At 35.5% G+C, this 25,851-nt stretch overlaps 1 protein-coding gene across 1 annotated transcript in view; it reads right to left on the bottom strand.

Annotated features, from left to right (window-relative positions):
* Positions 1-25,851, bottom strand: part of ITGBL1 (integrin subunit beta like 1) — a 124,112-nt gene that overhangs the window by 70,820 nt on the left and 27,441 nt on the right. The window lies entirely within an intron of this gene.

The following is a 25,851-nucleotide window of genomic DNA, read 5'->3' as shown; positions in this document are numbered from 1 at the left end:
AATCTAATTACAGTCTATTTTAAATGCATCTGTTCCTGTGGTTAGAGTCAGCTGCCTGAAAAATACAAGCCCATTCTGCTGCCAGTAAGAAGGAATTCAAATAACCATTGTAAACGACAATTTTAATTAGAAAAGGTTATCTCTTTTGCTGCAGAAGAAAACTTTGCTTGACTTCCAATATGGTCCTAAGACAAGATACAGTTCAATAGCTGCAAAAAACATAAACCAAAACCATAAGAGAACATGTTAGTTTTTGCTTTAAAACATGACCTGCCACCTTAAAAATTGCTGAATAACTCTCCATTGGTAAAGGACAAGGAAAAAAAAGGAGTATATAAAATACAGAATAAAAACCTACTCTAGTGGCTACTCTGCTTTCACTGACAGTCGACAGCATAAGCAATTCCAGGAAGTGGTGGTAAATTCTAGAGTAGATTACAAAAAAATTAAATTAAAAACATAACTGTTTTCCTTCCTTTGCAGGATTGTCACTATGACTTTGCATTCTCTCTGTTAGGCACTCTTGTGATTTAACAGTTTCATGTCTGCTGGTGAAGAAAAGATATTCTAATAAAAGTAGGACTCATTTTTCCCATTCCCGTGTCTAAATGACAGAGTAAGGCAGAAGCCACTTCAGATCAGTTATTACCAATGGTCCAGCAGCACTAACCTCTCTCAGTTAGAGATGCACTAATCTAACACATGATGCATGAAGGAAATAAATAATTTCACTTAAAATGTAACACAGTCTATTTAAAGAAAATTAATACAATACTTTCATTAAAGTGGTTATACAGAACAGTTTCCTGGCTTTATTTAACAAGAAAACACAAACAAAAAAAAAAAACCCAAATTAATTAAGCTTTGAGAAGTAATGGAAGATCATTTGCATGCAACTGAAAGAAACTGTCAGGAATCTAATTAATATGAATTTGTAAGATTGCACATGTGATTTGCACATTGACCATTCCTTAAAATACAACAATTTTGCCATTTAGGTTTTGTTTTGTGTTTTTGAGTTGTAAAGCAATGGCAATATTCTGCCCAAAATTTTGAGTGAGAAGACTACATTGAAGTGTAGAAGGCCATAACTGCCTGCCTGCAATAATCTGTATACCTCACTGCATCATCTCTGTCACATGGATCATGCAACTGATTTGCAAGTCAGTTTGTCATAGGAATCCCCTTCTTATTTCCCACACCCACATGTACCAATATTATTTCCTTCCTCATGACAAAAAAAATGATGTGATGAAGTATAAACCAAGTATGTGATAAACTGTAAGAAAATTAGAGAAAACACAGAAGCTTTCTTACTGGGTTTAGATTTCTTTCAGAAAGGTTTTTGTAGGATCCCATTTGTTGTGTATAAATTTCTGCATTATTTAGAAAGCAAATAATGTTATGAAATGGTAAATAAGGAGTAAATAGCACTATGAAAGCTATGAGGTGAGATTGCAACTTCCCATAAAATAAATTTTAGCAATAAAGGGTAGACCTAGGTATTTAAGGATCTGACACAGAACATGAGAAAAGTATAAGACCTCACTAAATAGCTGGTCAAGAAAGCTGTATCTCAAAGTGATGACACATTCATTCCAATGTTTTAAAAATAACTGTAAGGGAAATAAATGCTAAATACAAATAAATCAGAACTTCACTAAAAAACAAACAAAAAAAAACCCAAAACCCAAAACAACGTCAACAAAAAAACAGAAAACTAGGAAATAAGGAAAATTCAAGAAAATGCAGTGATTCCTTTAAGAAAAAGACTGGCTGAGGATGTGAAAAACTTGCAGCTTCAAACACGGGGAGAAACGTTTTATAACAAAGGGCTCAATTTCTAACTAGATGAGCAGTCACCTCAGAGAGTATATCTGGACCATGCAGAAAGCTTGTAGGATGGAACATAAAATTAATATGCTAGGAAAACTGTCAGATGTCAGAAAACATATGAAAAAAAGTGAGAAGAGAAAATGTTAGGCGGGGTCAGATCTTGCAAATTTGCAAATTCTAAAATGTACTTTCATCATCCAAGTAAAAAGAAAACAGAAAAAAGAGTGGCTTCACCAAGCAGCAAAAAACAGTTAAGATTAAAGACCATTTGCAGGCAGTCTAAAACAAAATTAATATGGGGATGTTGACTACCAGCAACAAATGCAGGGTGGCTAATGACATGCTCTCTGGAAATGAAAATTACTCATCTAAGATGAGAAGAAAACAAAGACCTTTTTAAGGAAGTGTCTAGACCAAGAGGGCAAGACTCCACAACCTCCACTTGAGAGTACTTAAATACTTGTACATGAAAGGGCAGTTTAGAAACAAAGATTTCTCATTAATCTATCAAGCTGGCAATCAAATATCTGAAAAATAAAACCTAGCTTTTATTTCCTTTAAGCAAAAGTGGTGTATATGATCCAAAAACAAGCACCTGTGGCCTCATGAGCTGTGCCAGGATTTGAAATAAACTATGAAGCACTGCAAAGCTAGAGACACTGAAGTAATGAAAATGGAATATAATGAATAACAGCTTTCCCCAAAAAAGACTATCATTATGCTAAAATAATCTGGCATATCGTTCTATGAGCTAATGAATATTGTAAGAAAACAAACATAGGAAATCCATGTGATAGGGTCATATATGTTGGATACAATGCCATCCATGAAAAGAAAAAAATATTCTGGACAAAATGCTCTAGAAATGCAAAAGAATCACAACATAGTTTAAAGGAAGGAAACAACATTAGGACAAAAAGGCGTATTAATGGAATAGAAGAAGATGTTTCAAATTATGGTTTTGGAACTGTGTGTGTATTACTGATACTGATAAAGGAATTCAGATAACACAACCAACATTTGGCCATAACAAACCTGTAATTCCTCACTACAGAGGTGAAAATGAAGTAATAACAAACTGGAAATACTGAAAACTGATGAAATAACAACAAAATAACTGAACTAAAACCAACTGGACTGGCAACCTGAAGGACTGAAGTAGTAAAAGTGGGCTGGAACTGGAAATACAAGCACAGAATTACACACTAGGGGCATGGATATTATGTTGCAGGCTAATACCTCCCCAGCTGGAAAGAAGAAGGATGTGACTGCATATTGACATCAACTCTGGAAACATGGTATGACTAATCCTTTAGCTGACAAGTGTCTGAGATGTACCCATTGAAGATAAATCTCTAGGGATAGGAAGCAGTAACAAATCTGCATTTGAAATTATACACACAATGGGTGGAATATGGTCCTGAACCCAGTTTACCCTTGAAAACTGCCATTAGGTCTCTAAACCTTGGAAGACTCAGTCAAGTTGTCAAGGGAAAACATTTGCAGAATTTTAGCCACTTGCAAAGTTTCAATTGGTTGGAAATTAAAACATCTGAGCAGGAAGATGGTAATTTAAACCACAAACGTTTGGATCTGATCACATACTTTGTGCTTAGAGACTTGACCTCAAGCTAAGAGCCTTCTAAAGACATTTTTCTACTATATGTTTGCATGCCTGCAGGTCCAAGAGCAAGATACTAATGTAAAATGTCTGACAAAAAGTTCTGAATCCACATCTGTATTGCACGTATTCAGGGCATCGATTTGGAAGCCTACTTTTGCTGAGCTCTGTGTGTAATCCATCATGAGAGACAGGCACTTCTGCAGAGTGACTCAGGTCCTGTGTGGGCTGAACAGTCTTCAGAGGTTGTCTGTCTTTTTTCACTAAACTGCTGGGAAGCTGGGATTTTGACGCATCATTGGATACTTTTGCATGCAAACACGGATCATTCATTTATGTTCTTTTGCTTCACTTATCTATACAATAGTCAATGTCCTGGTTTAAATATTCTGACATATTTTGAATAAAAAGGGAACATGATGTCAGCTTAGTTATAGGTTGAACTGCATCGGTTTATAAAAATAATTCTATTAAATAATTATTGGATGGACCAGCAACTAAGTTTGAATGTTGCTTACATTTCTATGTGTCTACAGAAATTGCAGCATTCAGCAGTGCTATTGGGTTTTTTGTGCATCTCACTGGCAAAGTTCCTCTCCACCTTTGTTGCAGTTCTCTTTAATTTTTTTTATTACATACTAATGTTCACTGCGACTGAAATCTGCTACATCCTTGTGCTTAAACTTTCTACAGGCAATTAAATCAGTCAAAGAAAACTACTTGGTTAGTCACCTCTCATGCTCTTGCTAAGAGCATGTGTGAATGTATGTATGTTTATCTGTCATGACTATCTTTTCAACAGAGCAGTGGTGGGGCACAAAAATATAGACTCCTTAAAAGAAAGTAAAAATAAGAAAAGACTGATCTTGACATTAAGACCTTGAATTAAAAGAAAGGTGACTGGGCTCAACTCCTCTATCTTTCATTTTTTGGATAGCCTCTAGTACACGAAAACATCACTAGGAGTCCAAGTGATGAGTCTAAAATCTCTTCTTTATAAAGCAAATATTGACGATAGACTTTGTCATAGAAATTTCGGTAAGGATAAACTTCTTGGTGCTCAAGAGCTTTCAGATTATGTGTATGACTAGAGGTAGCTAGTTTAAAAACCAACAAAAATCCAATGAGGCAACATGCCACCTTTGAAATTGCAGCCACCATTTTTCCCAGCAAGATGAATAGAGCCTTCCCTGTCTAGAAGGAACTGTGAAATGTGGTCATGTGCTTATTAAGCTGCCAAAGCTTTCAAATAAATTCTTGGTTCATTAAGTAAACACAACTGGAAATACTGCCTTTGGAATAATACCTATTTATGTCATTGTGTCACATAGGTTATAGCAGAGTAACCCTCATGTCAAAAGATGTGTCTTACTTGAGCATGAGGATCCAGGCTGTTTGGCCAGACACTAAAATACACTCAGATGTCCCTTTATATGGGCAAAAAAATATCCATATTTGATAACTAAAGCACAATTATTCTCTTTAAGAACATAACTGAGGGCAATTCTCATTTGAAAATTGTAGTGGAAAAAAATTTCTACAGGCAGGTGAGATGCTTATGCTAAGATAAGGATTTCTCTCTCAAGAATGACGTTAGTCATCAGTAGAAAATCAGCAGCTGGCATGATAAATGAATTGGGCACATTACTATGCATTTTTAGCAACCCCTGAGTGATTCCTGAAGTGCTTTTTAAATCTAAAAAAACAATTCATTAAATGGGTAAAGAAATACAAAGAATATGTTGTTATGGATTCCAAATTCCAAATGGGACATTAGATAGGAAGGAGTTGTAAGAGTTGAAAGTTTTGGAAAAAAATTAAAACATTGCTCTGCACTTTCAACCTAGACCAGCACAATGAGGATGTTTTTAATTTCTTTCCAAATAGATTACTTTCTTTCCAGTAGTTAGTGAAATAGATTGTGCTACTTTACGCCAACGTAAAGCTAGTGAAGACATTTCAGATTACATTAAGACAGGATTTGCAAAATGGACTATTCTATTTAGTTGCATTTGAGATTCTCAATAACTGTGCCTTGAATTCAGAAGAAGCATTTTTCTGAATCACCTTTTTCATAATCATTAGAACTGCATTTTTAGGGGGGAAAAATAAGAAGTTTGTATTATTTCTTTTTTTTTCTCAGTCTCTGTATGTTTAATTAATCTCTTTTTAGGGTTGGGGTCGTGGGTATCTAAGTTGCTCTACTTCCAGTGAAAGCCATGTGTTCTCAACCTTTGCAGTATGCCCTAGGAATTCTGCCCCTGCTGAAAGGTTCTGCCCAGGTTCAGCAACACTGGATTTTCACAAGAATACCACCTTCTCCTTCAAATCACAACCACTTGGTACTCTCCCTGTGCTGACAGGGTGAGGTTAAACCATAGATGGACCAAGGGGACTGGTTGGAATTCAGAAACAATGCTCAAAAAATCCAGGGGGGAATTTCAGCCATAAAGCAGCCTGATGATAATAGAAAATTTCAAGCCAATTTTGTCACTGAAGTTCCTTTACCAACAAGCCACAGTCCTGATAAAAATTTCATTAGAGATTTTTAAAGCAGCACAGTAGGCCCCTTTAGGCCCCTTTTCACCTTTAAGGATGAAAAGAAATTTAACCTTTTTTTTTTTTTCTCAAAAGGCTATTAAAAAATAAAAAGAAAACCCACTACATTGGCACTTATATGCTCCCACATTAAACCAATTTATCGACATTTATTTAGTGTTTCCAGACCTTGAAGTAGCCCTGAGTAAGAGACAAAAACCACTGAGCACTGAGCTGGGGCAGCCCGAGTGACTGAGTCATGCTGACAAGAGCACACGAGGTCTGTAGCGCAGTTTGCCTCTCAGTGCTCTGTAGTTATTGGGCTCCCCACTTGCATTTAAGTTTATCTGAAATGGATTTTCAGAGTTAAAATGGAAACTGGTGGCAAACCATCTCGATCTAGTTACTACTGGAAGCACTTCAACAATGAAAACATCATCAATGTTGTTAAAACATAACTCCAACAGAGGTATAGATAAAACCTAAACAAAAGACTGTAGATACTTCCTAAGGAAAAGCAAAACAAAATTCCTTTTGCACTTGTGCTGTGTGTTGCAGGGATCACTTAGAACAATGTTTTAGTAAGCAAATATCAAATAGTGTTCTAAAATGAACAAATCAATCAGAACCTACACTAAAATCTAGAAAAATTACCAGAGATATGTGTGAGGGCATGACTGCAGATTGTATTTAATTTTCAGGCTATAAATCAACTAGGCACAGTGGCTATTTCTATTATACATACTCTAAAGTGTTATCTACAGCAATAACATCCTTGTTTCATGCTGACTTGTGTCAATGTGAATTCAGAAGTTTATAAATCTTCTAACCATCTCCCAATACAAGTTGTGCAAATAAGCTGATGCAAAAGTACTATTGCTAAATTTGGAGATAAAAAGCATTAGCATTTGCAGCAGAGTGTTTTAAGAAAACACTTAAAATTTGCATCAACATCATACATGACATGTATTAGATAAATACACTAATAAGACCAGATCAAACAGTGCGCTACAACTGGTATCTTTAGAAATGAATATAGACTAGAAAATTAAATTGAAATTTAAAAAAAATAAAAACTAAATTTTAAAAATTGCTGCTCCCTGGAAGGAATGAATACTCTCCCCTACTGAGACTATAGTCAGATTTCTCTGCACAAAGGGGTCATCATGAATGATTTTACTTAGTCTTAGAATTTAAAACTATAATTACTGACAATTGAAATTCCACTAAAAAGATTAGAAACCAAATTAAAGTAATGTTTATAAAAGATTTTTACTGCATATATTCGTCATAGTACTTTTTTTTAAATATATGTTACTCTAATTCTGTATTTCATAATTCCAGAACAACAGTTTCTGAAAGAGGCCAGGAAGGATTTTCACTCTTTTATATGGTCTACTATTCTTTTTAAATTTTGAATATTTTTCCCTCTCAAATGTCTGCCTCAACAAGAAACAGATGCAGGTGAGATTCTCTCCTGTGCTCTTAAAATTTCACTGCACTAAACTTTTTGTCAAATTATACAATTGTGTAGCCCTTTTGATGTCTAATCCTGCTTCTGCTTAAATGCCTAAGAAGGTATTAGAAACTAATGTTTTCAGCAAATAAATTAAAAACCAGTATATTGTGTAATAATTTTAATATTGAAGAGTTCCAGATGACATAAAACAAATGTTTTTGAAGTCAATTTAATGGAAAATTCTAAAATTATTTTTTCATCATTATTTAAAAAAAAAAAAAGTGAGAAAGAGATAAAAGTTTTCCCAACATTTCTACTCCAATTTCATTGTTTACAGTTGCAAAACATGGCAAGGCTAATACATAGTTTTAGCACTCTTAGGTTCTGGACAGTGCCCTGAGACTAAATGGTCTTTCACATAGCTTGAGTCTTTTACTTGAACTGTTCATAAAACCCACAGTCGTATTTGTAAAAAAAAAAAACCCTATGTGTTTTATTACTAGACATGTGTATTTAGTATTAAAAAGTTTGTGCCTATATGTACATACACATACCTCAAGAATCAAATACAGCACACATTTTTCCTCTACCTGTAGTAAGAGGATCCAAAACACAAGAAAGGAAAAATTATACTGCTGATCAATGACATTTCTTTTTCCCCTCTTGGCTATGGATTCAAATTCCCTGTAAAGTGAACTGCCTCAGTTTTAATAAAAAATCAAATGGATATTTTGAATGATTAAAATGAAGGAAAGCAACACTCAGCTGAATCAGCTCCAGTTTGTTACCCTGGAGGTGGCACAAGTTGATATCATTTTAAATGTGACTCACACTGTTTAGACAGATGATACAAATATCTCAGGGAGACAGAGATAAATTAGCTTTATCCATCAAAACAGTCTATAGTCAAGGTTCCATTAATAATTCAATTTTTCTGTGAAAGATTTCCTATTTTTTTAACTAAATGATTTCTCCTTTTTTTAAGATCAAAAATAATCAACTTTTAAGTAAGAAGATCTTTAAATAGACAGAGTAAGTATTCTTTAGCTTTCTGTAACTCTTCTAGGAGACTGTTTTTCCGTATGTTACTTTCTTAGTGTAGACTTTTGCATAGATACTGCACATATCAAACAAAAGCATACCTGAGAGATGAACAATTCCTTTCCATGAGATAACTTTCAGAGCACTTTCCCTTGGTGGAATGGGGGAAAAGAATCGGAATGGTAAAAGTGAGAAAACTCGTGGGCTGAGGTAAAGATTGTTTAATAGGTAAAGTAAAAGCTGTGCACACAAACAAGGCAAAATAAGGAATTCATTCCCATGGGCAGGCATGTGTTCAGCCACGCTCAGGAAAGCTGGTCTGCATCATGCATGACGGTGATTTGGGAAGAGGAATGCCATCACTCTGAGCATCCCTCCTTTTCCTCCAAGTTTTATATGCTGAGCATGACCCCATATGGGATATGCCCATGGACAGTTGGGGTCAGCTGTCCTGGCTGTGTCCCATCCCAGCTCCTTGTGCATCCCCAGCCTGATCACTGCTGGGGTGGGAGGCAGAAAAGCCCTTGACTCTGTGCAAGTGCTGCTCAGCAACAGCTGAAACACCCCTGAGTAATCAACACTATTTGCAGCACAAATCCAAAACACAGCCCCATACCAGCTACTGTAAGGATAATCAACTGCAAAAAAGCCACTACAAGCCCATTTCCTGAGTCTAGTCAGTCTAGTGTGTGCTTCAGGTTTACTAATAAACATTGTCCCAGATACCTTTCATTGGCTCCTTCTATGGTCTGTGGATACACATAACCTTTTTCGGCTCTGTTAAGTCTAAAAGTGAGGAACCAAACTGGACTGAAGGAGAATTTCTGGCTCTGGTGAGATTAAAAATATCACCATCCCCCTATGAAAAACACATAAATGCTGCAGAACTTTTATTTAAAAAAAAAAAGTGTGGGGGGGAACATGCATTTATTAACCTGTTTTATTTAACTGTCCCTCCAAATGCCTGGGTCATTAGTATTGAAGAGATAGCTAATGATGGTAGGGCTAAAGTATAGCTAGCTAAATACAAACCAAATGTTACCAGTGTATCAGATCACTGAGGGGAAAAAGTAAATCAGAAAGATATTTAGGAGCAAAGCTATGTTATGCACATTGCACATTCAAAATGAATGCAGCTAGTACTGCAGTTTAGCACAGATTGACATCACAAACTTGCTTTAAGGATCAGATGAGCTCAGATTAGCTGTATAACATTTAATTTGCTGAATATGAAATAAGTGGCCACCTGTGTGGTTTTGCCTTTTTCTTAAAGTTCTCATGTGAACACCCTTTTGTTTGACAGTCAAAATGACCCATAATGGTTACCTCTGAGAAAATCCTATAAGAGGTCCAAAGGCCACCACACTGGTGAACCTCAGTGCAGGCAGAATTCAGGCAGCCTGACATGCCTTGATTAGAAGTCCTGATGCTGCACAACTTAAGGAGATGTAAGGTTATCTGTTTTATTCCTTTTTTCCTTGTGTTATCTCCAATAAAAAAAATACCAATAAAAGATAATTTAAACAATACCTTATGGAGTCTTAGAGCCTTTATACTGGGATTAACAACAAACTGTAGCACAGATGTGTTACAATTTTCTTTAGCATTTTCTAACAAAATCCCAGACATTCTACCATTTCTTGTTACCTGCTGGTCAACAAAGTCCATGTCAAATACGTCAGTTACAGAAATATTACATGGAACAAGCCAGCTGGGTAAGACAGCTCCAAAGAGTATAAAAATGAACCAAAAACTATTTACAGCATGGTAAACCTAGTGGTCAAAGGGTCAAAATTACAAGTCTGGCACAATCCTGAGCTGCACACAGGAGAACCTATACCTTATCAAAGCCAATGCACTGAACAAGGCCTGCTGGATGACTGTGTAGCCACCACTGAGTCAGAAACTAAAAACTTTATGCTGTAGCTCCTTTGCATTGTGAGCTAGAGGGCAGAAAAGGGGACATACCCTCACAAAACAACTACAACCCTCCTAGAATGACTATACTTAAAATAAATCTATCATGAAAGTTATTGTTATTCAGTAATTGTGCTTAAGAAATGACTGGTAATCCAAAGACTCTGATCTTCAAACCCAGGATTTCCTAGATTATGTGCTTTCTTATCTGTAATAATTACATTGTGTTATCTCTTAAAGATAGGTTGTTAATATTTGTTACCAAAGTTGTATATGCTTTACAAAACAATTTATACATAATTTCATTATAAATATAATTAGTTAATCAAAATAGATAATTTTATTTAACAGTGTTAAAATAGAGTTTTTACATGTGCAGGAAATTAAAGGATTGCACATTCTTCCTATAGCTCAAGATCACAAATATATTTAGCCACGTCCTTTAGAATTGTGTCTGGTAGGAAATCTGGCCCCTTTCTCTTCAAAACAATGCAAATACACACAACACAGAAAACAGAAATGGGAAAGAGCAGCGTGTTACATATTCAAATTGTTAAATACCACCTAGTAATACCTGAAATTGAGTCACTAATGTCTCCAATACTTTTGCTAGCATATGGGGAAAGCTCATTACAAAAATAAGAGGTGTATAAAACTGGAGTATTCAAGCTTGCACCAACATTTAAAAACAAACTGAGCATTGCACATAGTTTTAATAGACCGTAAGTAGAGGAAAAAAAAATGGGTGCTTCAAAATCTCATTTTAGAAAGTTTTGAAAATATCTGACACATATAAGGGTTATAGGTTATACCTCAACATTCCAATGAAGATCATGAATCAAAAATTAAATGCAATTCTGAGTATATAAAGTTGTGTCCACATTTATCTACTGCCAAATGTTAAACAAATTCTTCTCAGTACTTGTTTTGGCTATACTCTTCCCCCACTGTACTGGTAGGTATTAGGCTTTTCTTTCCTTGCTTTTTGAATACTAATTGTCTCTCAACACTAAATTTTCCCCCTATGCTTGTAGTAAAGATAAATATTTATGAAGTTTTAACTTTGTCAGAGATTACAGTGTTTTCTTTATCAGCTTTAAGAAGAATCTGAAGTTCAGCAAAATAAAGATGGATCTTGTTTCTTAGAACATGCCCCAGGCTGACAGTTTTTTTACAGCCAAACCTTCTGCAGCACCCATTGTTATCACATTCTTCAAAGTACAGATTTACAAATTAACCAAGTTGTGCACTGGCTCCTCAGTGACATTAAAATTGACTTCACTTTCCAAAACATGGTATACGGTATTTGAGAAATTTTGTTCCTGAGCTAGCAGAGGCTAAAATATATTGCAGTTGCAGTGTCTTCAAGAAAAGGTCAGGCCTGGATCAGCAGCAACCTCACTTCTGAAAATATTCCTCATCCAGTGACTTGATTCCATCAGAAGGAAGGCTCAGCAAATGGAATAATAGGAGTATTGGTGAAGAAATCAGGCATTCAAAATAGGATTCTTTAAGAATTCATAGCACTTTCTTTGCAAATAAGAAGACTGCCAGAGAGAAGGAGGTGGTGGGGATGAAAAAAAAATTAATTTTTTCCAGGTGGGTCACAGAAATATAGAAACATAGAATATTCTGAGTTGGAAGGGACTGACAAGAATCATCAAAGTCCAGCTCCTGGCCCTGCACAGGAAAACCATAAGAGTCACACCCTGCACCTGAGAGCATTGTCGAAACTCTTCTTAAACTCTGTCAGGCTGGTGCTGTGACCACTGTCCCGGGGAGCCTGTTCCAGTGCCCAAACACCCTCTAGGTGAAGATATTTTTCTCATATCCCTTCATACAGCTTCTTACCATCCCCTCAGGTCCTGTCCCTTGACACTTCAGGGATCAGCACCTTCCCTTTCTCTCCCCCTCAGGAGGAAGCTGTAACTGCAGTGAGGTCTCCCCTCAGTCTCCTCCAGGCTGAAGAAACCAAATTACATCAGCTACTCCTTGTATTGATTTCCCTCCAAGCCCTTCTTTGGACACTTTCTAATAGCTTTATATAATTAAATAATTATAAATTAAGGAAATATAATTATATAATGAAGAGACAGAGAGCTAGAGAGACAGAGAGAGAGAGAGAGATACATTAGATAGATAGATAGATAGATAGATAGATAGATAGATAGATAGATAGATAGATAGATAGATAGATAATTTGGGACAATTATGAAAGCACTACAGCCAGTGGCTCCAACAAGCAGCTTGGTTTGATTTAGAGCTTACAGCTGGAGAAGTCTTTGCCAAGATATAAAATATTCTTGCCTTTAGACCCCTAGACATTTCCCAGATAGTGTGATCTTTTTCAGAAAACTCATACATTGTGTGAAATATATATTAGAACTGATTTCTTCAGTTGCTTTTTTGAAAACTTTACATACAGTTCATGTCACCTCGCAGCTCTGCACAGCACAGTCTGAAAAGCAATGTAGGCATATTAGTAAGATAGAGAGGTTGCTAACTTAAGTGCCTTGGGTACATCACCATAATTGGGTGGGTGAACGTGCTCAGACCTTTCTGTTAAAGGTCAGACAACTTAGGAAGAGGCTTTTGCAGAGTAGAAGCTATTTTATTACTTATTCTTTGCATCAAATTACTTAAAGACCAACATGAATAAACTTCCTTTCCCAGAGAAACAGTGGGAAAAAAAGTGGCAGGTGGGCACAGAGCTCCAACTGTGGCAGTATGCACAGATTACCATCCTTTTAAACAAAGAGTAATCAGCACGGTATTATACATTTTTAAAATACCAGAGACTGCAATTCATGGCAAACTGAAATTAACTCTATTTTTATTTCTTGGTTCAAAATAAATCAGGGAAATCTTCTCAACTAAAAGAACATAATGGATAGGAGGTGAAAAGATTGTTTTATTTGCTTTTAAAACATTGTTCCAGGTCCTTAGTGTAAAAAGATTATCTCTAGGTGTGGGTGGTACAATTGAGCTTCTCAGTCTCTTTATGTTGTTATTCTCCTCAATGCACATTCAAATGTAGTCCTAATAAGTAATGAATTTAGAAAAAAATCCAAACACTTGAATGACATTTTCCGTTCCTTACAAAGTTTGAAGCACAGGGTAAAATATATCCCAAAGTTCTGAAGTAATTTCATGTGAAGCCCTGAATTCTTATAATTTCAGATATTTATATAGTTCTATTACCATATTATCTTAGCACATCACAATCAATTATTAGGTGTCTGTGTGGCCCTTTACATTCACAATGCCCAGAAACTGTGGTGAAAAAAATTACCCAGGTTTTATAGGTACAGAATAAAACATACTAGAGGACATGTAACGCAAGTTAGTTTAGCTGATGTTCCCAAGGTATTCAAGGTGAGCCAGTCCCTGTCTTTACACTCAGATCACAGAAGTCAGTGGTCTTGTCCCTACACTTTGCACTGTGCATTTCCTTCTTAGAGAGTAGGTAGCCCGGAAAGAATGGCAGAGAGCATACAGAATGCGTACTAAGCAGAGAAGGATACAGAAGAGACTGGCCTGATGAAGTCAATGGCAAAATTCACATTGATTTTCTCACATCTGGTTTCAATCTCTAGTTTAATCACTCTTGCTCATGACAGTGGTGTCCTCTCATCTAATGAAACCATCAGAGGACCTTCAAAAGCTTAATCACAGCAGCAAGAAAGGTAGGCTGTTCTAACAAAGGATGCTAGGTACCTTTTGATAACAAATCTCTCACATGCACTGACAAAAGGGCAGATTCTCTGTCAGCTTTCAAAAGATAAAATTCCTAAGAACTTTTGTTGCAATGAATCAAAAAAAAGAAGATAAAATATCCTCTAAAATTACAGATGCAGTAAACAAGACTCTCATTGTTCTTCTGAGTTAGAGATGAAGAGAATGAATATTTTAAAGGACACAATAGGAAAAAAAAGGAGCCAAACAGTTAAGAAGTTTCACCGAGATGTCTTGATAATAGAAGAGTAGGGATTTTTATGTTCCCTAGGACTACTACACTTCTAAAACATTTTGAGAAAGAAGGTGGGAGTGAAAGGTCTAGAAACTCTAAAAGGAGCAAGTATGGACAGTTCAGAACTCAAGGATAAAAACAAGCTATTTCTGCTTCCAATTGAGACACATAAATAGGAACACAACGTGTACTGAACTCATAATTTTTCTGTTCATGCTGGTTATTCATGCCTCTTCAAGCTTAACAAAATCACAAACCCATTCCCGTTACAGTAAAGCCTTGACTAGTCAGCTAATTAAATGGTTATTAACAAAATTTTTAAAAAGAGACAAAAAAATCAACTTGGGAAAAAATGTTACTAATGTCACAAAGCCCAAGAGTAATGTAATTAATAATAGTTAAAATAGGGTTTTGAAAAACAAGAACAACTCTAAGTTCCCCTGTTCTCCTTTTGGGGAGCACAGCTTTGTTTCCCAGAGCTTCCCCAATGTGCAACCCTGTCTAGCTTTCATACTCTGTGGAAAATCAATTATCACAGAAATTAAAAATGTCTGTTTATTATGGGTATGGTAGTTGTTTTAAGAAGCAGATCAATTTGAAAGACAGGTTAGACAAGGACAACAAATTCATGCCAGCACTGAAACTTATGAATATGGATTAAGTTCAGACTGACTATGATGGTTTAGACAAAAAAGTGTATATGAAGGCAAGACCAACATAACTACTTTGTAAATGGTACTTAAAATATTAAAAGCTAAGGTGAACATATTTATTTTTAATAAATTTCCTATGGCAAGTCAAGGCTTGCCATAGGAAAAAGGAAAAAAGATAAAAGGAAGGGGAATGCAAAGTACTGGAGAGGTGAGGAAGGGATAGGAACCAGGTGAAAACGTCAATTGCTTTAAATGGCTGTGGCAGCAGGGGTAGGCAGAGGACAATATTAAATAGAACATGTGTAAGGAACCTAGAAGCAAATGAAAAAGAAATTAGAGAATCTGAGGAAATGAAAAAAGAAACTAAGGAGAGAAAAAGAGGCAGGACCAGATGAGTAGAAAGGACTGGGATATAATGTGGACCACAGACAATAAAACCACATGACTGTAGAGACGATTCAGAAGAAACAAAAGAAGGGAAGATGAGACAATATAGACAATTGTTAAAACATATACTCAAAATAGAGAAGTGAATGAAGAAGGAAGAAAGCAATGACATGGAAAATGCAGAGGGAAAAAAAAAACACACATAAAAATCCTTGGCAGAAAGAATCAACCTTGTCAGTCAAAAGGATGAGGTGTGATCACATCAAGAATCATTTCAGGCCTTGCAGAAGATACTCCCAAACAGAATGCAGTTTCCCTAAAGGAAATGCCTTTATAACAAGAAGAATTAACAAATCAATAGAAGAACTGTTTAATTTTCTTGCCATTAGTTCAAATTCATGTTCTCTGCAAAGAATGTGTGAATGACAATCACTGAGCAAAACAGAATCTTATTCATATCACAGTTGCCAATCAAAGCCACTAAGCTACCACTGAGGTCTTTGGTAGATACCTACTATATAGAGGTCCACAACAACAAAAAAAAAACAAGTTAGATCATAATGAAATAAACTTTCATTTTTTATAAGAATATAAATTAGTCAATCTTTTTCTGTTACAAGTATTTTAAAATAAAGGTATATAGAATTGCGTGATTTTCTTGGAAAAGGTGCATCTTCATGAATTCATTATGAACATTGCTTACTTTAATCCTAATTAGACAGTGGATATTTTTTTAAATCTTGGAAAGGCTTTAAGTTCAGACAAACAGATGTAAATTATCACACGTGTTTCTAATTTCTTCTGCATGGTTCACCTATTTGCATTTGTAATATTCAAACACTATTTTCTTTCATCTAAAAAGGCTGGTTATTGCTACTTTGTATTGTGTCAGGAACACCCTGAAGGATGTCTTGCAGTGATCTCTCCAGTACACCACCACAAATACAATCATTTCCCTTTCACTCCAGTGTCCACGGGATGGAACAGTGATGAAGCAAATGCTGAACCTTCTGAAAAGACTGGCTAAATTCCTTTTCTATATCCACACCCCTCACAGTGTATATGGGTGCTGATTTTCAAGACCCTAATTTTGTGCATTACAAAGAAATTGTGTATTGTGTTAATTACAAGTGAAATCAATGCTCTTGAGAGGTGCTCAGTACATCCCAGAAAATGCTCCCCCAGAATGCTGGGATTTTTTTTTTCCCACATGGGGCTGACTGCCCACACAGGCAGCGGGGTTTACACTTTGTGGGCATAAATTATTGGTTAGGAATTTTATATTCATTTTAGAAATACATCACAGGCAAACCGAACTGGAAGCAATTTAGGATTCCTACTAGTTAAACTGCCAGATTATTTCTAAGTGCTATTTGGTAGGCACACTTTGCCTAGCAACAAGTGCCAGATGTCATTCCATTTCCCGCACACACAACAGAAGTCCATAAATTGCTACAGGTTTAAGCATTCTGGAATTATAGTTGCTGCTAAAAATTTATTTAGTCACAAAGTATCTTGCATACAAATTCTGTATATAATCTCATTGCACAGATGAACACGTCTAAAGATAATCATGTGAGGGGTTGCTGGTTTGTTTTTTTCTTCAAACGCTTGTGGGTTTCCATAGGGAAATTTACATTACTTAGAGATATTTTACAAGTGCATGTAGCAATAGAATGAGCACAGCAGCTGTAAACTAAAAGAAAGCAGATTTAGATTAGATATTCAGAAAAATATCTTTACAGTGATGACTCTGCAACAGGCTGCCCAGAGAAGCTATGGATACTCCATCCCTGGAACTGTCCAAGGCCAAGCTGGATGAGGCTCTGAGCAATCTAGTCTAGTGGAAGATGTCCTTGCCCATGGCAGGGGGACTTGAACTAGATGATCTTTAACATCCCTTGCAATCCTGATCATGTTATGGTTTTGTGATATTAGCAAAAATACTTTGAATAACACATATTTGGAATGAGAAGTAAATATACTAACATACCTAGACTCCAAGGAGACTGCAACAAAGAGAAAACTATTCAAAAACTTAGAATGTAAGGTAGAAAATTGGTAATACATAAATATGGCAGGGAACTAACCAAATACTAATGTTTGTTGGTGTACTGAGAGTGTGACGATAACTCTAGGTAAAAAATAGTACCTCCTAGCAGAAACCAAAAAAACATGAGTATGAACAGCACTGACAGAAAGAGTATTCCTTAACAAAGACAGGGAATATTGATGATAAAAATAGAATTAGAAAATATTTTAGGATGCATATTCTGCATTAAAGTAGATGTCTTGAAAGAATAGAGATCTGGAAGTACCTGTAATCAAAAAAGAAGCTAAAACAGTATTTAGAAAATATCACCTAGGTGGACCATGCAGTCTGGATATTAACCTTTGTATTAGGTAGGTAGGCATTCAGTGTTTCAGTGATAGGAATGCAAGATCATCGTGGAAAGGATACCACAATATTTGTGTGAAGTGAAAAGAAAGTTGCCAGAAATGGCGGAGAAAAATATAGGGATAAAACTCAGGAAATAAATAAGTTCTTAACAGAAGAGTACTACAGGACTGTGGTCCTCCCTGCTACTAAGTTACCAAAAATCATTAAAATTTTGTCTTCCACAGACAACTTTTTATCAGGATTATCATGTGGGAGCAAAAGTAGTAAAACTATGCAGTAGAATTTAAGTTTATCTTACTATCCCAGATAATGCTGTGGCATTTCTCTTCAATTTAAAAGATGATACCACCATTGGGACCTATAATAGAGCAAGATAACAATTTTGAACACAGTATTTCCAGGTCTATCAGGTTGGAATTTCTCATCACCAGATAAATAATGTTACAATTCTGAAGTTAAAAAATTCCAAAGTACCAAATAAACTACATTCTCCATCCCCTGCCTCCCACTAATATTTAAAATTAACTTCTTTATTCCTCTTCAGGTAATATCTGTTTCATGATAACTTTTCATAACAGAAATAGTTTGTGATATTAGTAAAGTTGGTAATTGAAATAAAAATAAGTAGTAACAGGGAGACTATACAATATCCCACTCAGTATTTTAATATGTGTATCTGGTGCTTAAGTTCTCCACAGATGTTTAAAAGAAAGAAAAGTTTATAAAGCCTTCAAAGACAGAGCTAAATATTACGCATTGTTCTTCTGCCATTAAGCAAGTCAGAAAGGTTACCTGGAAGTTTTCCCAGTGCTTTTTCAGACAAATCATTTCCACATATAGATATGCACATCCCCCCATCCATAAAAATATAGTATTTTTTATAGTATATTTTATAGTGTATTTTAATAGTATATTTTCACACTATAAAAATAAGTATACATTAATTAGCACAAAAATGTATACATTTGGCAAAGGTATTGCAAAAAGAATAGGAAATAACTAAAATGGAAGACTAAAACATATTTACCATTCTACATGCTGCCATAAAAGTCAAAATAATTTTTTAAAGGTCTCTAAAAATATATTAGGAAAATAATCCTCCACCATACATCAATAATGGGTAAAGCAGAAAAATGTAGCGTGTCTGTTTTAAATTCTCTTGAAATAAAAAGTGGGCATTTTCTCAGTACAAATCATCAGCAGATTTCAAGAAAAGCAATTAGAGCAAGTTGAGTTTTGCTCTTTTTCTTAGCACACTTTCTTTTTCAATCTTCCACTTCTGCAATGACTTTTCTTAAACTACCTTGTCTTTGTAAGGAAATTGAGAGATCAAATGTGAATGGCAACAGGATTTTATTATGCATAGTTTTTAATTTATTAATTCAGTGTAGGAAGTATCTTCTTTTCCTTTTTGACACAATGGGTGCCTTGAAAAAGCAATGCAATTCAGTTAACTTGCATTTCATACTGATTTTCTTGCCTCAGCACTTTCCAAAAGAGAGCTGCATTGAAAACCCAAGAATTTACAATCTTGCAGTTGTAGTTAGAATGTTGTGAGCAACAACATCAAAGATTTCACTGAAGTCCAGACATTCAACACTCACAGCCTTTTTCCCTCACCTGCTCAATGGGTTAGCTTGCTATAGAAAGATATCGGGTTGGTCAAGCAGGACCTGCCTTTCCTAAACCCGTGTGGCTAGGCCTGGCTCCCCTGGTTGTGCTGTGCATGCTCATGATGGTACTCAGGATGATCTGCTCCATGACTTTCTCCAGCTCTGAGGTCAGACTGACAGGCCTGTATCTCCCCAGATCCTCCTTCCAGCCCTTCTGGCAGATGGGCATCACATTTGCTGACTTCCAGTCAACTGGGACCCCCCTGGTTAGCCAGGACTGCTGGTAAACAATGGAAAGTGGCTTGGCAAGAAGCTCTTATGTTCTTTGGCTCTTTGGAAGTGATTTTTATCTGGCAGTCTTGCAAAACACTTCCAGACCTTCCAGCAATAACATATAACAGGTCAGGATGCTGTAGGTTGGACTACACGTGGAGTATGTAGGAGTAAGTAATATCAAAATACTCCCTCTTTTTAAGAACAGCAATACCATTAAGACTTTGCAGATTGTAAATTGGAGAATGCTGAAAGCACAGATCTTGATACTCAGCTTGTTTCAAACTGGGGTGAAAGTGAGACTGAGATGCAATAATCAAATGCTTCCATACATTTGCGGCAGCTAGTGGAAACTCAGTCAAGTTATAATAACTTTTTCTTTGTGCTTTAAGCTGTTTCAGTATGCATTTCCTCCTCCCATTCTGCACAGCCAGAATCACTCCTTTTCACTATTTCTAGCAAAAAATAGATCAGTGAGAAAATTCTTCTAAACATATTAACCCACTTAGGAGGAAGGGAACACCAGAACTTGAATAAAGCTGAAATGCTAGATGTCTGTATGATCTTATGCTGACCTGAACACAGGAGACCTCCCACATGCTATTAAGCTACAAAGAAAAGGTGAAGTCATACTTCCTATGCCATGGCTTTCATTTGCAGTGAAAGCTTTCAAAAAAAAAATAGTCTTGCTGAAATCAGATTTCATCCTTAGGATCTTGTGTCACCCATGTCCCAGCACATTCTGTCCTGGTACTCTAGCTCAGCCTCTCTGAAGCAGACAGAAAGGAAAAAGCACCAGGGAACAAAAATCATGCTATTTTCAGGAGCAGTTTCCACCTTAATTTAACCAGTGCAGGATAGAAACATCTCTCACAATTCTAGCTTACTTTTGTTCCAAGAATTTACTTATCTGATGGTCTGAAACTGCCATGAGTGTCAATTGATGCAAAGCAACTTCACAGGCTCCTGAAAGAAGGAGAGGATAGGACATTCTGCAGAGCCTCTTCCTTTGCAGAAGGCAAGAAATTTTTGTTTCAAATGAAAACGTGAGGGGTGATTGTGATCTTACACCAGTAAGAAAAACCAGAGGGGCTGTACATACTTATTTGACCTGTCACCTGCATTTGTGACTTTTACAAATGATTTGTTTTTTTAAGGTAGGTATTTATTGTATGGATCAGTCATGAATTTTTGCTCAAGAGTCTGTCGCTATCCACAATTTTCTGGCCTTGCAAACTCTTGAAGCCACACATAGGAACCTAAGGCTTGCAACAACACTTCAGTGGTTTTTCTCATCTTTTTAGTATAAATTTCCAATTTTAGACAATTTTTAATTTTATAAGTATTGAACCAGTGAAATAATTCCATTGTAACATTCCATGGAAAACAGGTAAATCCAAAATTAGACATGTGTTTTAAAGAGGAAAATTTCTCCAGTAAAGTGATTTTCAATTAATGCGTTGCTGGGTTTTATTTGAATGTTTTAAACTTCAAGCTGTTTATGTTTGTCCTTCTCAGTTTGGAGATTTTTTTTTTTTCTACTAAGCTTCTCCTCAGCTGACTGGAATGAACAGCAATACAGAGATTAAGGTGGAAACCCAGTCTTTTGCATGTCCCATCAGTGGGATTGTCTGCTTAGATATAATTATTAGCCCTGGGTGTTAAAGATGTCCACATGTCATTATTTTAATATGAATCCTATAAGTTTAAAATAGGACAAGACTAAAAGGGAAAATTTTTGAATGCTAGATGTGCAAAAATAGACAAATCTAAATGTCTTGCTTAAATAATCAATAGAACTCTGGCATCCAAAAACCTGTGCATTACATTTAAATTTTTGTCTCAGGTAAGGTTTTCTATATAACTTTGCTTTGCTATTTTTCCTTCAGAGGTTAAAATAAATCTCCCAGATTTCTATAGAATTGCACCATATGACTTCCTGCTGACACTGAATTGAAACATACAGTATTCTCCTCTACAGTCTTCAAGCTATAATAATCTTCCATGGCACTCTCCCATCTCAGCAGTCTTATATCAGCAGATATTTCTTTAATAGTCTAAAAATTAGCATTTAAAATGTTAATTGCTTCCTGACTAATGATGAAAATTATGAGTTAAATGTGCAAGAATTATTTATAAATTGCAATGGCATACTAATTTTCTCTTCATCTTATAAAAATACAGCAGCCAATGAGGAATTTCAGAGCAATTAGTAAGGTAGACTACACAAATCTGTGCAAGTGAAGCTTTTGTAGTTTGTACTCCATACTTTTTTTGGTCTCTAAGGCTAAAAAGTGTAAAATTTTTTCACCTAAGAAAACCTGCTAGATAAATTCATTGTCAGTGGTTTTCTTAAACTTTCAAACTGGATAATTAACTTCTGCAAGGATTCAGCAGGGAAAAACATAATATTTATAATGGTATCAAGTTTAACATTCAACTATTACCACAAACAGGGGCACTATTTAACAATATGTATTTTTTTCCATTGGTTCTTACACTTGGAATTTTCTTAGGTTCACACAATGGAAGATGAATGAAGCACCTCATTTTCAGATTATACAGATTAGTTAACACAGTTCCTACAATTTAAAATATACACATACCTATATAATATTACTGCATTGCACAGAAAAAAAAAAGAAATAAAAAGAAAAAATAAAAACAACCAAAAAAAGAAAGGTTTGTATGCACTTTCTTCTCAACAAAGTGAGAAACTGTCTTCTTTGGATTCCCAAAATATTTCTACAGCTGTGGTTCTGTGGTTCTGGCTCCCTACTCATTGCCTTGAAAGCCACAAAACTTGATACTTTTCTCCAACTTTTAGTTTGAGATGCCATCCAAGAAATACCTACAGAACTGCCCTACTAGGAATGAATCCTGGGTGCTTATACTTCAATATTTTTCAAAATCCAGAGATTAATTCTTTGTCCCACTTCAATTCTAGTAGGACACAAGGAAAAAATGCAGCTGACCTAATGCAGGCAGTAGAAAAACCTACAATTTATTTCAAAAGAAGAAAATTAAATCAAAGTCAATACCTTTAAAGAGCAATAGCAAGGTGGGAGAATAAGATAAATGTGGAAAGCATGTAAACAAGATAGTGATAGACAATTAGGAGATAAAAATAAAATGCTACAGTGACATTTTACAGCCAGTTTTAAAAAGACAGATTAATTTTTAGTGTCATACTCCACTTTAGTACCTCTGCTGGCCCCAAGTTATCACGTTGGCAATAAATTGGAGCTTTGTAAAATAACCTACTTTTAGTCTATGCAGATCTACCACAGACTGAATTAATTCATCATCAGTATTCATTTATACTGAAGCACCTATGCCTAGAAGTGGAACACTGAGGATATATTTTTTAAAAAAGAAAGATAACATAAAGGTTTTTGTATACTGTTTTAAAAGTAAATCAATGCTGCATTTGCTTGTTTGTCCATCACTTTCTGGAGCAGTCATGCTAAGGGCACAACTATTTTCATAGCACCAGAAGGAACATATTTTCACATTGGTAGCATGTTTTTGAATAATTGCTCCAGTGTATTAGGAATAAAAACATTCAAAAGTGGCTACACAGGGATACTTTCATCTTTCCTAAATCTGAATATATCAGACCCTGCTCCAACACTACTTTTCTAACCATTGGTAGATCTCTAAACAGAGCAGCACAGCACACATTTATGTACAGATGAGATGGGAATGCTGCCAAGTCCCAGAGTCATAGAATCTTAGCATTTTATGGTTGAAATAAGTCTCTGGGATCATTGAGTGCAAATGGGATACCATTCAAACAACTTAAAATATTAATCTCAATTTATTTTGAAGGCAGATCAACTGCAGATCACTGAACTGAGTTTCACTATAAAAAGCTGAAACAAGCTGGTAGGTCCTCACAAAAACCTTTCCAGCCTTCCTGCTTTTTCACTATGCAGCATTTACATAAATCTTTAGCTACCACCATTTAGAAATTGTCTGTTACTCAACAGTTTTATGGGCAAGTCATGGTTTGTGGGTCTCAGATGAAGCATCCACTCAGCCTGTGTACCACAGTCCTAAAACACATGGGAATTCTGCATGCACTGTGCTGCAAAATGGGAGACAAATAGCAGGTGGAGTCATAAAGGTGGATGCTTAGTGGATGCAACCAGATGAATGGTCTGGCTGTAATAAACCAGGCTAAGGAATTATATGCTGAAGAAATTGCCTAAATCCCTAACAATCCCATTCATACTGAGCCTTGCCACCTGGTCTTGGCACTTGAAACAGAATCTGCATCAGAAGTGAGTAACATTGCCTCTGGGGCCAGTCAAATTTATTCTAGCAAACTAATGTGAACAAAAAAACCTCCCTGAGAGCATTTATAAGAATGAGACAAAAATGAGATAAAAATTTGAATATCCAACAGGATTATGTTACTCATCTTTGTCACAGGAATGAAGAACTCACTACAGAAATCATAATAAAAAAATAAGAAAGTAAGCACAACCTAAGAGGCCATAATCACCTCTCAATACAAGCAGACCTAATTTGTAAAAGCAAATGTGGGCATAGGGAACTCAGCTTGCTTTGCTTTTCCAAGAATGGCTCCCTCTGTTTTTCCAGGAACAGCCATATAAAAGAACAGTGTAGGTGTACAGGACAAAATTATTTGGAGCATTCTGTCAATAGGAAATGATCAATTGATAGGGCACTTGGTTAGAAAATATTAGCAAATTTTAACCATCTGTGATGTTGAAAATTCATGAACATATTAATTACTCCTTGTCAGTGTACTTAGAGCAGATAATGTTTTTGACAGAGCTGGTTTTATTTTATGGACATTGCATATTACCATTATATTTGTTCTTGATCAGCTTTATTCAAAGAATTGTCAGAACATCCCCCATCTATTTTTTTTCTGAAAACCTATTTTACTTTTTCAGCACACAGCTTGCATTGAGAAATGTTGTCAAATGTCTTGGGGCTTTCTCATGGGCCTTGGTGACTGCAATCACAAAAATTTGCATACAGTAGTACATTAAGATATATTCTGTGTAAATACTGTCAGAACATAATGCCTTCCAGGGCAGTAAGTATCACAGTTATTAGAGTTGAACAGCACATGTCATCATACTGATTACAATTTTCAGTTATTTCATATGCTACAGAGTTTTCATTCCAGTCACCTGTGCTCTTTAAGTGATATTCCAAGATGAACTTCCAGTGTACAAACATTGACTTTAAACATTTGAATTATTACCTTTATCAAGAAAAAAGATGAAAAGAAAAAGGAAAAGAGAAAAAGGAAAAGAGAAAAAGGAAAAGAGAGAAAAAGGAAAAGAGAGAAAAAGGAAAAGAGAAAAAAAGGAAAAGAGAAAAAGGAAAAGAGAAAAAGGAAAAGAGAAAAAGGAAAAGAGAAAAAGGAAAAGAGAAAAAGGAAAAGAGAAAAAGGAAAAGAGAAAAAGGAAAAGAGAAAAAGGAAAAAAGAAAAAGGAAAAAAGAAAAAGGAAAAAAGAAAAAGGAAAAAAGAAAAAGGAAAAAAGAAAAAGGAAAAAAGAAAAAGGAAAAAAGAAAAAGGAAAAAAGAAAAAAGGAAAAAAGGAAAAAAGGAAAAAAGGAAAAAAGGAAAAAAGGAAAAAAGGAAAAAAGGAAAAAAGGAAAAAAGGAAAAAAGGAAAAAAGGAAAAAAGGAAAAAGAATTAAGGAATTTGAGTCAATCTGCCAAGAAAAGCCAAGTCATAAGGCAAATGAGGAGACAGCTCTGAAGCTGGCAACACATTTGTCTGAAGATTCTGCCAAATAACCAGATGTTTCTGCTGCACAGCTGTGCCCAAAATGCAGCACATGAATCCTACCAGAACTTTCTATAGTACAAAATTAATGACCAACATTTAATCTAGGGAAAAATGTTCATTTCAGACTATGCTTTCACCAAGTGCTGCCAAGAAAGTTTAGAATAATCACAGAAGAAAGTTACCAACCAGCTAATTGATAAATGCATCTTTAATTCACTGCAACCACTGTCACATTGTAAGAAGTCATTTAAACAGAAATCTATTTCTGCAATACTTAAAAAAAGATTTCTGAGATTAATCATAATAAAATAACCATAATAAAAGTAACTAAAAAAAAAGTTCACCAGTTTTTCTGTAAAATAAC

The sequence above is a fragment of the Cinclus cinclus genome, chromosome 2 (assembly GCF_963662255.1).
Source record: "Cinclus cinclus chromosome 2, bCinCin1.1, whole genome shotgun sequence".
Taxonomy (NCBI): domain Eukaryota; kingdom Metazoa; phylum Chordata; class Aves; order Passeriformes; family Cinclidae; genus Cinclus; species Cinclus cinclus.
Note: the sequence above shows the minus strand (reverse complement) of the source record. Positions and strands in the feature narration are given on the sequence as shown.